This window comes from Hyla sarda, chromosome 5 (genome assembly GCF_029499605.1).
Source record: "Hyla sarda isolate aHylSar1 chromosome 5, aHylSar1.hap1, whole genome shotgun sequence".
In the NCBI taxonomy this organism is placed as follows: domain Eukaryota; kingdom Metazoa; phylum Chordata; class Amphibia; order Anura; family Hylidae; genus Hyla; species Hyla sarda.
In genome coordinates this window covers 102,494,854-102,511,691 of record NC_079193.1, presented here as the reverse complement: position 1 = coordinate 102,511,691, position 16,838 = coordinate 102,494,854, and the positions used below count along the sequence as shown (strand labels likewise).

The 16,838-nt window shown below is 41.7% G+C and overlaps 1 protein-coding gene across 4 annotated transcripts in view; it reads right to left on the bottom strand.

Moving 5' to 3' along the window:
• LRRC3B (leucine rich repeat containing 3B) overlaps nt 1–14,178 on the bottom strand; it is a 273,318-nt gene extending 259,140 nt beyond the window's left edge. Inside the window, exon 1 of one of the 4 annotated variants that reach the window (XM_056520028.1) lies at nt 14,049–14,178. The gene's annotated coding sequence lies outside the window, so the exon portion shown is untranslated. Of the gene's footprint in view, nt 1–12,700; nt 12,726–13,274; nt 13,497–13,574; nt 13,932–14,048 lie in introns of those variants that run through there. The other 3 variants (XM_056520018.1, XM_056520027.1, XM_056520030.1) reach the window with 3 other exon arrangements.
• Between the last annotated feature and the right edge of the window lie 2,660 nt (nt 14,179–16,838).

Genomic DNA, 16,838 nt, shown 5'->3' with positions numbered 1-16,838 from the left:
GACGGCAACCGGTTAAACTAACAAAGGCTATAATGAAAAATTGAATAGAGAGGCTGTATACTGAACCACTGTCCCAGTCGTCTATCTCCCTTTTCTCTCCCCCCCCCCCCACACTATTTAGTGGTGTCTGTTGTCTACAGGTACATAGGCTCACTGGAGACCATTTCAGCAGTAGACAGGGGTCAAATGACTGCTCTACAACTAGACTAATATGTAGCAAGCTGAGATGTTCCTTTCATAGCCATATATTAAAGGGTTGTCCGGCAAAAAGTATTATGAAGCAACTTACTATTATAATGTTATAAGTCATAGTGTATATTAGTTGTGCTCTCTCCCTTGTAAACTTTGACATCACCTCATAGACTTTGAATGCAGAGAGTTCCCTCCTGACCCCTCCTGTCCTGCCAGCATGGAATGAGACAGTGGTGTAAAGAGGGGAGCTAGTATTACTGGTCATAAAATGTATGATTCATTAGATAAAGCAGCAGAAAGCCATTCTTAGCCAAAGCAGTTTCAGCCAGAACTGGCTCCCTGCTGCCTTATCTATCTAATCAAAATTCTAAAGACTAGTAATACCAGCTCCCTTCTTCACATCACTTGGTCTTGTCCCTTGCTGATAGGAGAGGGGGTGTGGGAGCTCTGTGCATTCAGTCTCTGATCTCTGCACTATGGCTAATAATATTATGTAAGTAAGTTGCTTTATTATACTGTTTGACACTATACACAGGTTGTTGTTGTTTTTTTTTGTTTGTTTTTTTGCTGGACAACCACTTTAGCTTTCAAGAATTGCTACAGTAATTATTCTGTAGAATCAGATCATATGGGCTAGCTTTCGATCCCCACATGCATCAAGGATGCCCATGACACTGTTAATTTAATAGTTATCCTTTATTGAAGCTTTTTAGTAGGTACCAAACCCTGCAACTACTAACAGGAAAATTTCCCCAGACCTGCTGTTTTGCATGTAAGAGCACCCTAATATTATGGCAGGTCGGTGTATGGTAACAAGCTCTAATATAAAAGGAAACTAATAGTCAGAGAAGAATGTGTGTATCTGCTGTGAATACATGTTTCTAGAAATTGTTTATTTCAATGTGTCAGAAGATATCTCCTATTCTTACATCATAGACCTAATGAAGACTGTACAAAAAAGCTTCTAGCGTGCATGACTTATATAGCCATTATGCCACTGTTTCGACAAAAGAACTTTTGAAAGGAACATTTCATAATAATAATAATGTTTTTTATATTTCCCTGGTGATTACTGCCCAGCTACAATTACAGGCATCTAATGTACACAACTTTTGTATTATATACTCCTGGAACATCAAATGCAATCTTCAAAGCAGCATTACCAGTAACTGCACATCCATTTGTACCTACCACAACACCTAGCTGAAGTGCTAAGTCAATTAACAGGAAAAAGTCTTAAGGCTAATTTGTTTAACCCCTTAATGACATTGGGCGTACCAATATACAGTCATGGCCTTAAATGTTGGCACCCCTTAAATTTTACAAGAAAATGAAGTATTTATCACAGAAAAGGATTGCCTTGCTATACACATGTTTATTAACTTTGTGTGTATTGGAACTAAACCAAAAAAAGGGAGGGGAAAAAGCAAATTGGCAAATTGAACATAATTTCACACCAAACTCCAAAAATGGGCTTGACAAAATTATTGGCACCCTTTCAAAATTGTGGATAAATAAGATTGTTTCAAGCATGTGATGCTCCTTTAAACTCATCTTGGGCAAGTAACTGGTGTGGACAACATAAAAACACACCTGAAATCATAAAAAAGGAGAGAAGTTCACTTATTTGCATTGTGTGTCTGTGTGTGCCACACTAAGCATAGACAACAGAAAGAGGAGAAGAGAACTGTCTGAGGACTCGAGAAAGAAAATTGTGGGAAAATATCAACAATCTAAAGGTTACAAGTCCATCTCCAGAGATCTAGATTTGCCTTTGTCCACAGTGCGCAACATTATCAAGAAGTTTGCATCCCATGGCACTGTAGCTAATCTCCCTGGGCGTGGACGGAAGAGAAACATTGATGAAGGTGTCAACGCAGGATAGTCCGGATGGTGGATAAGCAGCCCCAAACAAGTTTCAAAGATATTCAAGCTGTCCTGCAGGCTCAGGGAGAATCAGTGTCAGCATGAACTATCCATCGACATTTAAATGAAATAAAACGCTATGGCAGGAGACCCAGGAGGACACAGAGACATAAAACAGCAAGACTACATTTTGCCAAAATGAACTTGAGTAAGCCAAAATCCTTCTGGGACAGATGAGACCAAGATAGAGTTTTTTGGTAAAGCACATAATTCTACTGTTTACTGAAAATGGAATGAGGCCTACAAAGAAAAGAACACAGTACCTACAGTGAAATATAGTGGAGGTTCAATGATGTTTTAGGTTGTTTTGCTGCCTCTGGCACTGGGTGCCTTGAATGTGTGCAAGGCATCATGAAATCTGAGGATTACCAACGGATTTTGGGTTGCACTGTACAGCCCAGTGTCAGAAAGCTGGGTATGCGTCTGAGATTTTAGGTCTTCCAGTAGGACAATGACCCCAAACATATGTCAAAAAGCACCCAGAAATGGATGGCAACGAAGTGCTGGAGAGTTCTGAAGTGGCCAGCAATGAGTCCAGTTCTAAATTTAATTGAACACCTGTAGAAAGAGCAGTTTGCAAATGAAGAGTGGTCCAAAATTCCAGCTGAGAGGTGTAAGAAGCTTATTGATGGTTATAGGAAGCAACTGATTTCAGTTATTTTTTCCAAAGGGTGTGGAACCAAATATTACGTTAAGGGTGCCAATAATTTTTTCCAGACCATTTTTGGAGTTTTGTGTGACATTATGTCCAGTTTGCTTTTTTCCTCCCTTGTTTGGTTTAGTTCTAATACCCACAAAGGAAATAAACATGTGTATAGCAAAACATGTGTTATTGCAATCCTTTTCTGTGAGAAATACATCTTTTGATGGCCATGACTGTACTCTTGCTGTCTGAGACCTTAAGACTAATTTGTTTAACCCCTAGATGACATTAGGCTTACCTATATACCCTTTCTGTCTGGGACCTAACAACTGAGGGCGCATCTATATGCCCATGATAATTAAATGTCTATGAAACTACAGATCTTTGTTTATTTTTTTTTTTATAGTTTTTTTAATGAATCATTAGATTTCTTATATATCTATGATCTATGTGTTCTGTTCTTTATTGATAAAGCCTACTGCAATCCACACCACCAGGGACCATCTTGTCCCTTTAGACGCAGATGTCAGCTTTGACAGCGGCAATCTAAAGGGTTAATAGCTGACCGTGGCACCACATGCCAGCTATTAGCGGTGACCACCAACTACTGAAATCAGTTGGGGGCCACTCCTTACTTTAGCCTATCCCATAACTCCTCAATGGCATCATGATGTGTATACATGGCATGGGTCATTAGGGGGATAATGTTTGGTGTAGGTTTTTCTAATGTTTTCTTTCACCTATGTGGAAAAAAATATCATTTCTACCACTGGCCACTAAACTTCACAATAAGATGGCACTTCTCCACAGTCATCACAGGCAGGATAACAAAGAAAGGTAACACTTATATGTAGATAACACAGGATTCACCATTCATAATAAGTGAATTCATCTCCTTCTCTTCAACTGCACAGCAAACTTAATCAATAAATCAACTCCAGACTTCAGGTTCCTATGATGGCCTATGGGGCTACTATAAAACATATCTCTTCAACAGAACATGGGAGAAGTTTAGAAAACATGGTAGCCTCCATAAATATACACAGAAATTATCATTTAAAACATATTATAAACATAAAATAAATACTAGGGTATCAAAGAAAAACTGTACCTTTCCTGGAGCTGATGGTGGTTGCAAGACTTATAAAATCCCCATTTTATTTCTCAGCCAAGCACCCAGCTGCTCAAGTGCACACCTCCTCACTTGCCCTCACTTCTCAGACCCTTCTTGACTGACGTACAGAGTTTGGCTTACCATTAAGTCAGAACATATGCCGAGAACATATGTAATTGGCTGGTTGTGCAAGCCCCTGATTTGCCCGGGCACCATCACATTAATTTTATTTTTCTACTTACTATAGGAGACTGTGGCAGACATACACAGCTGGCATAAAGTTCTTTACATGTAGACTTGTCAGGATTTTCCCAGCAACACACCAAATGTAGTGTGAACATAGAAATAAGAGGTACAATTAAAGGGGTATTCCAACTATAATCTTTTATGTTAAATCTATACAGCATGGCATCAGTGTCAGTTAGATAGAATCTATCAGTATAAGTGGAATGCATCAGCCTGAGAGCATCACAGTGTTGTTGAGGTTGAACAAAATTGCAGTAACCCCTCAGCATATAAGTATATTAGAATATTGCATTACTTGGTATTCTAAAATGATTTAACTTAATTTTCATCCAAATGAAAAAATAAAACAAATTAAAGAATGCGAGAATAAATACTGAAGTACAATAAAGTAATGATTCTGTGCAAAAGAAAGTAAATTGTTTTTATTGCCTTTAAAGGGGTATTCCGACTTTATACATCTCATATATAAGATGTATGATCGCATGGGTCATGCTGCTGAGGACCCCCGCGATCTTGGTGCAGCCCCCGGCATTCTGTGCCGGGCCTGCCTCCGAGACGGGGATGTCGGGTCTGCACCGAGATAGCAGGGATCCCTTAGTGGCAGGACCCCTGCAATCAAACATCTTATCCCCTATCCTTTGGATAGAGGATAACATGTATAAAGCTGGAATACCCCTTTAAACAGGATCGGTCACTTTACAGCTAGTCAAGGGTCTTCTAGTAAATCCCAGACTGTCTCCTCACAATTTCAGACTGTCATGAATAGATCTGTGACATGCATCTATCTATAACACAACGTAGCGGCTCCGTTATTAAGCCCGGCATGCTCCTTTCCAGTGCTATAAAGCTAATTACAGCTGCCTACATTGTATTTATAAGTTACTGATTCCAATGTTGTGGAGAAAGTCATTCAGAGAAATTGATTTGCAAAAAATGTAAAGCCACTTACAGTCCTAAATATAGCTTGAGCCAAGAGGAGAAAATTGCATGCATCCACATTTCTCATCATAATTCAGATATATGCGCTGCATGCTTCATTAACAACACTGCTGATTTGTTATTTTAATGGCAGCTTTTCCTCTTGTAAAATGTCCCCATCACAATAGTCCAGTGAAGCCAGTCAGAAATTATTTAGCTCAATATACAATATATTTCGACTAATGGCAAAGAGCAGTAAGACTTCAGTCAAGCATGTTAACATCAAGTGTTTTCACTGAAGAGATCAGGCTTCATAAAATAAGCTCCCTACAGTAAGTGCGTAAATTGTCCCTCCAGTCTATCAAAATATGACATAACCATAATAGATCAAGCATTACTTTACTATGATAACACTACGGCACATTAAAAAGATACCAAAAAGATGATGCTTGACAGAGCAGTAACTAATCAGCATTCACGATAAAAACCATAAAAACTTTTGTCTCATTGACACTAACATTTCAATGGGTTGTCTGGGTTTAACTAACGTATTTTTCACCGTATAAGATGCACTTTTTCTTCCCCAAAACTGTGGGGGAAAAGTTGGTGCGTCTTATACGGCGAATACACACCTATTGGATCGGTCCCTGCGGCCATCAACGGCCGGGACCCGCGGCTAATACAGGACATCACCGATCGCGGTGATGCCCTGTATTAACCCTTCAGACGCGGCGATCAAAGCTGACCGCCGTGTCTGGATCGAAAGGGACAGTAACCCGGCTGCTCAGTCGGGCTGTTTGGGACCGCGGCGGTGAAATCGAGGCGTCCCGAACAGCTTACAGGATCGCGGAGGGAACTTACCTGCCTCCTCGGTGTCTGCTCCGTGCCGGGATCCCCTGCATGGCGGCACTCTCCTTCGACGTCATCCCATCATCACACACGCCGTCCCGTCATCCAATAGGAGCGGCGTGCGTAGCGACGTGATGATGGCGACGTGATGACGGCGACGGAGAGCGTGGATCTCGGGGAAGAAGACGTCCGTTGTGTCGGGGACACCCCGGGGACGCGGCGACAGCGATGGAGTGACATCCAGGTCAGCGGTGATGGGTCCGGGGCGGCAGGGACACGTGAGTATTACCTCCTATCCAGTGGTCTTCAACCTGCGGACCTCCAGATGTTGCAAAACTACAATTCCCAGCATGCTCGGACAGCCAACGGCTGTCCGGGCATGCTGGGAGTTGTAGTTTTGCAACATCTGAAGGTCCGCAGGTTGAAGATCACTGTTGGGTGCACAATGTTTTTTTTCTAGACTTTGCACCTTTATAAATTGGGTGTGTCTTATATACCGGTGCGTCCTATAGGGCGAAAAATATGGTAGGTATTAATGCAGCACTAGGGCACTGACAAACTGTGTGCATCCTTGTCCTTGTCAAGTGTGTTTCTTTGTAGTTTTGTTGTGTTTTTAAACAAATAAAAAACATCTGACAAAATGCAGTTGTGAATTGGTGCTGTGTTTGCAATGTGTTTATTGTCAGTATGTTCTTTACAGGTGAAATATGTTTTAAAAATGTCTTTTACCTGTAAAAAAACAAACATGTTGGCAATAACCACAGCAATAACCACCACAGCCATTCATGATTAAGTGCAGTCGTTTTCTCATATGTGTTTTTTTGCTGCATTTCTAAACGTGAGAAAACCGTAAAATATAAATAAAAAAAACCTTTGTAACTCGACCACATCGACTCACCAGTCATTCACCATGTCCATGTGCAAATTCTGAAAAAATGTTGCCCCTCTGACATACAGTGCATTGTCCCCATCACACTGCAAAAAGATCTTAGGCCTCCTAAACAAATACAGACCCCAACCCCCTAAAACTAAACCAGACCCCAGACCAAACCGTCTAATCTTCAGAAGTTCTATAGCAAGTGAATAGTGGAGAATGCACATTGTGCTCATGATCAGTGAAGATCTGAATGCTGGGAACCCCAGTGGTCCCAAGAAAAAGGGTTCTTTAATAACCCCCTTTAACCCCTTAAGGACATAGCGTTTTTCCACTTTCGTTTTTTCCTCCTTACCTTTTAAAAATCATAACCCTTTCAATTTTGCACCTAAAAAATCCATATGATGGCTTATTTTTTGCGCCACCAATTCTACTTTGTAATGACATCAGTCATTTTTATTGCGGAAATTTACGCACACGGTGATACCACATATTTTTGTTTACACAGTTTTTTTTTTTTCATGGGAAAAGGAGGGGGGGTGATTCAAACTTTTATTAGGGAAGGGGTTAAATCATCTTTATTAACTTTTTTTTCACTTTTTTTTTGCAATGTTATAGCCCCCATAGGGGACTATAACATGCAGTACATTGATTCAATACACTGATTAATGCCATTGCAATGCATTGATCAGTGTTATTGGCGGTTGATTGCTCAAGCTTGGATTTCAGGCTTGGAGCAATCAATTGCCGATCGTAAACACAGGAGGCAGGTAAGGCCCCCTCCTGATGCGTCCTAGCTGATCAGGACATTGCAACTTTATTGTGATGGTCCCAATCAGCCCAACTGAGCTGCCGGGAAGCTTTCACTTTCACATTAGACGCAGCGATAAACTTAGATCGCCACATCTAAAGAATTAATGCCGGACATCTGCCTGAACAGTGTTGTCCGGCATTAGCTGCGGGTCCTGGCTACTGATAGCAGCCGGGACCGTGCGGGTATGATGCGAGCTCAGCTCCTGAGCTCGCTTCATAACCCTCCCGTGCCGCAGCACCATTTATAAATGCCATTTTGCAACAAGGGGTTAATAAATATAGACTCCAGACCTCATTTATAAATGTGGGCCCTAGACCAGACTCTCTAAACATAATAGATTACAGTGGTAGGTGGAAAGACTACTGAAATTAAAGGGGTTATCCAACAATAGAAAAACAGAGGTCATCTCTTTCCATAACCGCTCACTGTCTGTCTCCAGGTTGGGTGTGGTTTTGCAGCTCAGTTCCATTGAAGTGAATGGAGCCAAGTTGTAATACCACACACAACATGGAGACAGACAGGGAACAGTTTGGAAAAGAAAATACCTCTGTTTTTCTATTCCTGGATAACCCCTGTAAGGAATACATGGGTATTTAAAGAGAATTTAAAAAAACAATATAGCATGAAGAAAACATTTATGTAAAGAACTCTTTCGGATGACAGCTATAATAATATGTAACCTGATGTTGTCTGTACGCCGTTTTTACATCAGTTTTATCTCTGTGACCCCTAATTACCTAACTACACGTGAGAGATTTTATATGTTTGTTCCCCCCCCCCCCACAATGATTCATTTGTGCTCAGTTTTATATGGTTCCATCTCAGTATACAAGGTCTTTTCATGGACTAAGCACAGGCCAATAAATGTTTATTTATTAGAAACCAGTAAAACAAACTCAGCCGAGTGCTCACTATTGTTACTACATCTTGGTATCAAATCAGACTTTGTAAATGTTACTTGTTTACAAATTGCTGCTAAAAATTCAAATAATAATATTATTTATTATTTATATAGCACCAACATATTCTGTAGAAACTTAAAGCAATCAGGTAATATTTTCAGGGTATTTGAAAATAATCCTAAAATGTTGCAGTCTTTAGTCCGGCCACTAGGCTTAAACTAAGATGAGACTTCCTGCTCTGTATGTGATCATTAGGAGGAGGCTTTTGGAAAGTGATGTCTACAGCTTTACAGTGAAAGGTGACAGCAATATATAGATCAAACATTGTCTTCACAATAACTGAAGCACAGAGCTCAGCCTCCCCCTACTGTAGAATGACATCTGTAAAGGTCACGGAACACAACCAGACACCTGTCTCATTCAAATCAATGGGTCAGCTCCTGTCTAAAGTAGCCTTGGTCCATGGGTCCTGCTGTAAAGCATATCTCTAAATTTTATTAAAAACAGCTCAGGCAAGATGATGGCCCCCGTAATAATTTGCAAAAAATGAAATAACAAATCAATCCTATCAAACCTATAAGCAAAAGGACATGTTTCCATGCCCTAACCAGTAGAGACAATTCAACTGATGCATTCCGTTTAACCTAGAGGACAATGGACATACATTTACGCCCTGACTGCTTGGCACTTAGAGCACCAGGGCGTACATGTACATCCAAAGTGGCATCTGGACTATGAAGTGAGCGCAGGACCTGAGGTCCAGTCGGGGACCAGCTGCTAATGCCCGACATCAATGATCACGCTGATGCCTGCCATTAACCCTTTAGATGCCGTGATCAATATTGATCACGGCACCTAAGGCATTAGGGAGCTTTGTGACATTTATCGGACCACCCACGTGTGACAGTCCGATGAGTGAAGATGATGGTCAAAGGTCTCTTACCCTCTTGCATGCTGCTCTGTCAGAATCCATTTGCCTAATCTGCCTTCTGACAGACTATAAAAGGGAATTGCCAATATTCCTGATCAGTGCTATGCCAATGCATAGCACTGAAGAGTAATAACAATTGAATCATAGCTATAAATAGTCCCCTGTGGGGACTTACAAAATGTGACAAAAATAGTAAAAAAAAAAATTAAAGTCTTTAAAAATACACATAAGCTCCTTTCCCAATAAAAATTGAAATGACCCCACTTTTCACATTTTACAATAGAAAATCAGAAAAATAAAAATGAACAAACACATTTGGTAATACCATGTGCAGAAATACCTGAACTATTAAAATATAATGAGAAATATACCAAAATCCAAAATTGCTAAGCAGCCAGATTACACCCCCAGAAAAAATGAATACAAAGTGATCATCAAGTCACATATATGAAAAAGATGTAAAGATAAAAACTACAGAATACAGCGCCAAAAATTAGCATCCATCCCTGTGTACAGAAAAATATGAACGTTAATGGAGTCAGAAAAGGGCTATTTAAAATACAGTAATACATGCTACTTTACAATACAGTAATGCATAAATTCTATTCTGTGAACAAGATTTTGCCTTGAAAAAACTAAACAGTGAGACAACTGCCTGTAATGACATGACCGGCTTGTAGCTTTTATTTCTAATTATTTTCCGATGTCTGTGGGAGATAACTCTCCTTATCCCAGAACCAACAGATAAAGTAAATCTTTGCATAGCAGCCTTCTGTTACTTTATAACCGAGCAATGAGAATATTAACAACCAAAAACTATCACAAACAATATCAACTTTATCGCCAACAACCATTTTAGTATCTGAAGTACATTGCCATCTAGCTGTCCATTCAGATGACGTCATTCCAAAACTCTGCAGCTAGTTGTTCATTCTTTCATTACTTCTTTTCTGTTCAATAATATTACAAAGTCTAGTCATATACTTAACACAATGATCGATAGTAAAAAATATAATATCTAATAAACATCCTATATGCACAATTGAGTAATAAAAAAGGCAAACCAGTTCTGTAATTTCCTGTACTGAGATGAAATGTTCAGGAATAGAAGCCGAGTTCTTTCATTTCCAATCAAAGCAAATCTCATTGACTCTTTCCGTGCACCCAGTAATATTCTTGTCGGCGCGTTTTTATAAACGCTGGGTTGTATATGGTTTGACTGCAAATCAAGCAGCATAATAAACAGCACTTATCATACTTTTTCAGACAGTGCAAAGCAGCATGACGGTGGAATAATAAGGATTTGTTGTGGCTGCAATGTAAGCGTGCGCTCTCAGGACTGATAGATAACCATGGGTTGTACTTATCTTCGTATGTTTACGTGTTTCATTGTATAATGCTTGTTGATATTACTGACCTCAGGCCATATTTAATTATTCAGTAAATATATATATAGGCATATTATGGGCAGTGGGCACAGAAGGCAGACTTGGCTTCTATCTGTGTGATCACCAGCTGTATCCAGCACACATAAACTACCTCATCAGATCCGTCTCTCTCCTAAATCGCGTGCCTCATGTACCCTGTGATTTCATAGAAGCATGACATGTAGCACTGGAATAGAAGTGGGAATAAAGGTATGCACAGGTACGGCAGGTACAGCATGTGACCACATGACATAAGCAAAAACAGCAGCCTCTAAGTACTTCATGTATGTATGATAAGATACGGTACAAGGAGTCAGACAAGGTGATAATGCCTCTGCACTGTAGTGAAATAGAGGGAAATATGTAGCTAGGGACTCCCAATGGTCAAAATCTCTAATTATCCACATTACAGAGGCCAAAAGCACAGAAAGAAATGGTGACTGCTACCCCGACATCATTTTCTATGTAGCTTCCTCTGGGGGACAAATGTTCTGAGCATGAAGTCCCCAGGGTAAGAAACAGCAGAACATGTGTTGGGGTAGGGGTCACCAAATTAGGTTTTTGAATTTGTGTAGTATTTGTTTAGTATTGCATTTATGATGCTTTTTGTGTGTGATGTTCCTTTTCCATGTTGTTCATTTATGAATTTATCATGTAATTTCTCAGTAAAGCTATACTTTTTATGGTAGGTGTTTTTATATAACTTTTTTTTTTTGCAGGAGTTTTTATATCGCCAGGTGGCTGCTCTGCGTAACTTATGATTCTGAGGCAGAACGAATAGATAGATAGATAGAATTAGATAGATAGATAGAATTAGATAGAAAGAATTAGATAGATAGATAGAATTAGATAGAAAGAATTAGATATAGATAGAATTAGATAGATAGATATAGATAGAATTAGATAGATAGATATAGATAGAATTAGATAGATAGATAGATAGATATAGAATAAGAGAGATAGATAGATAGATAGATATAGATAGAATTAGAGAGATAGATAGAAATAGATAGAATTAGAGAGATAGATAGATATAGATAGAATTAGATAGATAGATATAGAATTAGAGAAATAGAGAGATATAGATAGAATTAGAGAGATAAATAGATGATATAAAGATAGATGAATAAGCAGATATAGTTATATAGGTTGTATAGATAAAGTAAGAATTATAGATAAACAGATGATATAAATAAAGGTAGATAAGCAGATAGATAGATGATATAAAGATAGATGAATAACAGATAATAATAATAATAATAATAGATAAAGTAAGAATTACAGATAAACAGATGATATAAATAAAGGTAGATAAGCAGATAGATAGATGGATGGATAGATAGATAGATAATTATAGAGTGAGAAGAAAAAAGAGAACATAGCTGTACAGATAACTTGTATAGATAAAGAGAGACAGACAGATAAAGAAGACAGATAAATAGATTGATGGGCAAAAAAGAAAAGTCAGAGGAGATGGAGTTCACTGTCTTATACTTCTGGAATCAAACTCTCCTGTCATGCCGCCATCCCTGACTTGAATCCACAATTCTATTCCTCTAAGGCAGTGGTCTTCAACCTGCGGACCTCCAGATGTTTCAAAACTACAACTCCCAGCATGCCTGGACAGCCGATGGCTGTCCGGGCATGCTGGGAGTTGTAGTTTGGCAACATCTGGAGGTCCGCAGGTTGAAGACCACGAGTTCTGGAGACAAGTGTCAGGTAGCTGGAGTAGAGGTGGTGTCAGTGGTGAAGGCCCATTAGGTGCCCACTGTATCTCATACTGCCCAGTGAGAGGGGCACAGATGGGGGTCTCCTTCACACACAGCTAGAACAGGTAAACCAGGAGACTCAGGACATGTCATACAAGTGAATTGTCTTCCAATCCTCAGTAAATCAGCAGTAAAGGAGAACTCTCATCATCCACAACACAAAGGAAACCTAGGGAAAATAAAGGGTCCATCATTAGCTCAGGAATGCCCCTCATTGTCAGGGTGGGGGGCATTCTCTGTGGCCTGGGATTCACTTAGATAGCAGACTTGCTCCCAGAATAGGTAATGATGACATTGGGGATTACCCCTGTAGAGGGAATAGCCCGGAATCATTTCTAGGAAGGGGTATCCTCATCACCAGAGCTGGGGGGGGGGGGGGGGGAGGTGATTTACATGAGCCGGGGGTTCCCAGTGAGCTGCCAGTCATGGGCACAGAACATTGTAAACACAACAATAGCTTCCAATGACTTCACATACTATGACAATCTGTTCATGGACCTGAGGCAGTGTTTTCCAATCAAGGTGCCTCCAGCTGTTGCAAAACTACAACACCCAGCATGCCTGGACAGCCGAAGGCTGTCCAGGCATGCTGGGAGTTGTAGTTTTGCAACAGCTGGAGGAACCCTGCTTGGGAAACACCGACCTGAGGGATACACAGACTTTCCTTACCTGCTACATCAACAAGTACAATCCCCCTCCTCCTAGACAGACACCATGGCTCCTCCAGCATACACATACACCACAGCTACATGTACGCTCAGCCGCCGCGGGTATCCAAGGCTCGGGTCACAGGATCACCATTACATTGCAGTTACCAGACCAATAACAAGAACTCCTACAGAAAACTTGCCTGGAGTTGCATACCAATAGAGCAGGCAGTGCGAGTCCTCCCCGTCCACTGCACGGTACATGGTGAATGCACAATAGCATGGCAGCCCAGAGCCGCACACAGGAGCAACAGGCGCTTACCTGGAGCAACTACCTGACGCCGCGGGAAGGAGAGGGAGACAGGGACAACATTCTGAGGCTGTGCCCTCCGGGGAGAGTCCGCCCTGACCTGTGCCCTCACAGCTCTGCCACCATCCTCAGGAGCGCTGTGCACACACAGGGATCCTCCTGCCGCAGCCCTGGGGAGCAAAGACCCGGGGAACCAGGAGCCAGACAATGCACACACACCCTGCACTGTCTGACTGACTGTGGAGCGCCTCGGCTCTGAGGGGCTGGCGGCGGCTGCTGCTGCTGTGATGTGGGTGGGTGTGATGGTGATTCTACACCAGTGTCATCTCTCGGCTGTGTGTGTATGATTCTCAGGCATGACCCTGTTCCCAGCTAATAATCTCTAAGAAGCCATCCTCATCATCACCCTCATCATCATCCTCCTCCTCTGACAGGAATTTCTTATCTCTCTGGCAATGGCTATTCACTGCCTGGCTGCTTACTTACCAGTCACATTACAGCAACCTGTCTGGCATAAATAATTCCTCCAGGTTGGAAAACAGCACCGGCAAATTGTGCCATCCATTCAGGTCCTGGGCTCAGACAGCTCCCAATAATGGAATCGTATTTTATGTTATTAACATCATTTCTCTGCCTCAGCAAAAAAGCGCTTTCTATGTGAGAGAAATGGAAGATATAAGAGGAACATGTGTCTCTGGGGAACATTTGTTACATGAAAAGCTCCAGAACAGAGACTAATAGAGAATGTCCCCCCCTCCTCACAAACAAAGCAAACTATTACCCCCTAGTTACAAGCCATTACCCCTTAGACATGAGCAAAACAGCCAGACAGGGGCAATTACCTTCTATGGATGCACTATTACCTTATCAAACATCAGTACCCCTAGACACAGACCATAAGAAACTAGGCAATTGCCCTGAAAATATGTCTGGACATGAGCAATTACCTCCTAGAAATGAGCAATTGCCCAGCAAATGTGTAATATGGCCAGTTACCCCCTAGGCATGAGCAATTACCTCCTATGACTGAGCAATTACCCCGCAAACATTCAATCTCCCCAGTTAGCTTATAAGAACAAGCAAGTGTGCCCGAGGCTTGAACAGGCAAACATGCAATGCCCTTAGACATGTACAATTGCCCCCTGGCACAAACAGTTGCCCAGCAAACATACAATCGCTAGAGATGAGACGCTCTAAGTATTATCAATTGCCCTGGCAGTATGCATTACAGTGGTCCATCAACATACGATGATAATCCGTTCCAAATGGACCATCGTTTGTGGAAACCATCGTATGTTGAGGGATCAGTGAATTGTAAAGTATAGGACAGTGGTCTACAACCTGCAGACCTCCAGATGTTGCAAAACTACAACACCCAGCATGCCCGGACAGCCGTTGGCTGTCCGGGCATGCTGGGAGTTGTAGTTTTGCCACATCTGGAGGTCCGCAGGTTGAAGACCACTGGTATTGAAGGTTATACTCACGTGTCCCCGCCGCTCCGGACCGTCACCGCTGCCCTGGATGTCGCCCTCCATCGCTGTCGCCGCGTCCCCGGGGTGTCCCCAACGCTCCGGCAAGGCCTCTGCTTTCCCGGCATCCTCGCTCTTCATCGCCGCCATCATGTCGCTACGCACGCCGCTCCTATTGGATGAGGGGACGGCGTGCGCAGCGACGTGATGACGACGATGGAGAGCACCGACGATGCAGGGGATCCTCGGTCCGGAGCCCTGAGGACAGGTGAGTGATCATCAGCAGACCACACGGGGCACCGTAAACGGCTATCCGGTGGCAGCTGAAGCAGTCTGCGCTGCCGGATAGCCGTTTATGCGATGGCCCCGACATACAAAAGCATCGTATGTTGATGCTGCCTTCAACATGCGATGGCCTCTGAGAGGCCATTGCAAGTTGAAATGATCATATATCGGGGCCATCGTAGGTCGGGGGGTCACTGTGCTTGTAGACAAGAGCAATAACCACTTTGAGTTTGACGGCTGTCATTATGAAGGGGCGCAACAGGTAATGGGTCCTGAAGAATCCCATTATAGTCAATGGGGTCCATCGGGAGTTACTGTTTTTCAGCATGAGTAGCAGGAGAAAAAGACAGCACAAGCAGTATTTTCTCTCTCGCTATTCTTCCCGGCAGCCTGACGGCCGACACACTACCTTGTGACAACGGTAGTGTGAAAGGGGCCTTAGAACAAACAATAGGCAAGTTTACACGTTCAGGTTTTTGGTTGCAATAGCTGAACACAAAGACATGAAAGACTGAGAAAGAATGTCAAATTTATTTCTGGCTTTGTATTAAATAACTGCAATTAAAAGCCTGAATGTGTGAACACTCTTAGATTCGAGAAGTTACCTATCAAATATGCAATATTCCTAGGCACCAGCAATAACCCTCAAGGAACAAGCAATACCTTCTAGACATGAGCAATTACCTATTAGGAACAATTATTTACCTCCCAGACACCCCCTAGAGATGAGCAATTAACCCAAGAAACATGCAATGTCCCATGACACAACAATATTCCTTTAGGGTCCAACAGTTATCCAGCAAATACGTTATGCCCCCCAGATATGAGCAATAAGCCTCCCATGCATGAGTATTTACCCACAAAACATGCCAATACCCCCAGTCATTACCAGTTATCTCATAGGAAATAGAAGTTAACCAGCAAACATACATTACTTCTAGCTTCCAGCAATAATGCATGAGTAACTGAGCAGCAAACATGCAATATTCTTAGGGTGCTCTTACGTTGCTTGTTCCCGCCATAAGCAGCCTACCTGGATTGTAGCTTAAATCTCAAGCACTCCACCTATCCAAGGCATTTGGCGCCGGCGCAGATGGACATCAACACAGGTTGGTATTCCAAACTTGATAATGTATAGCAGATTTATAAAAACTTACAGAACAACGCTTTTCAAGGCCTAGATTGGCCTCTTCATCAGGTTTGTACAAAGTATAAACGAACAACATACAAATATATAGGTAACGCACATAACGTCACAATCTGTATTTCTATCTGAACCGGAACCACTCAGTCCAATTCAGAAGGTCATATGAAAATGTTAACACAAAAGTAATATTATTATAATGATTATTCTAATGGTATGGACTGGGTCACACAAACAGGGTCTGGATTTTGTTGCCTACCTGAATAAAAATGATTGGGGGCTTTGCTTCACTCCACATTATTCTGAGACATCCGTGCAGTTCCTGGATCTGGAATTAATGAAAACTGACGATGGTAACATAAAAACAAAAACATATTT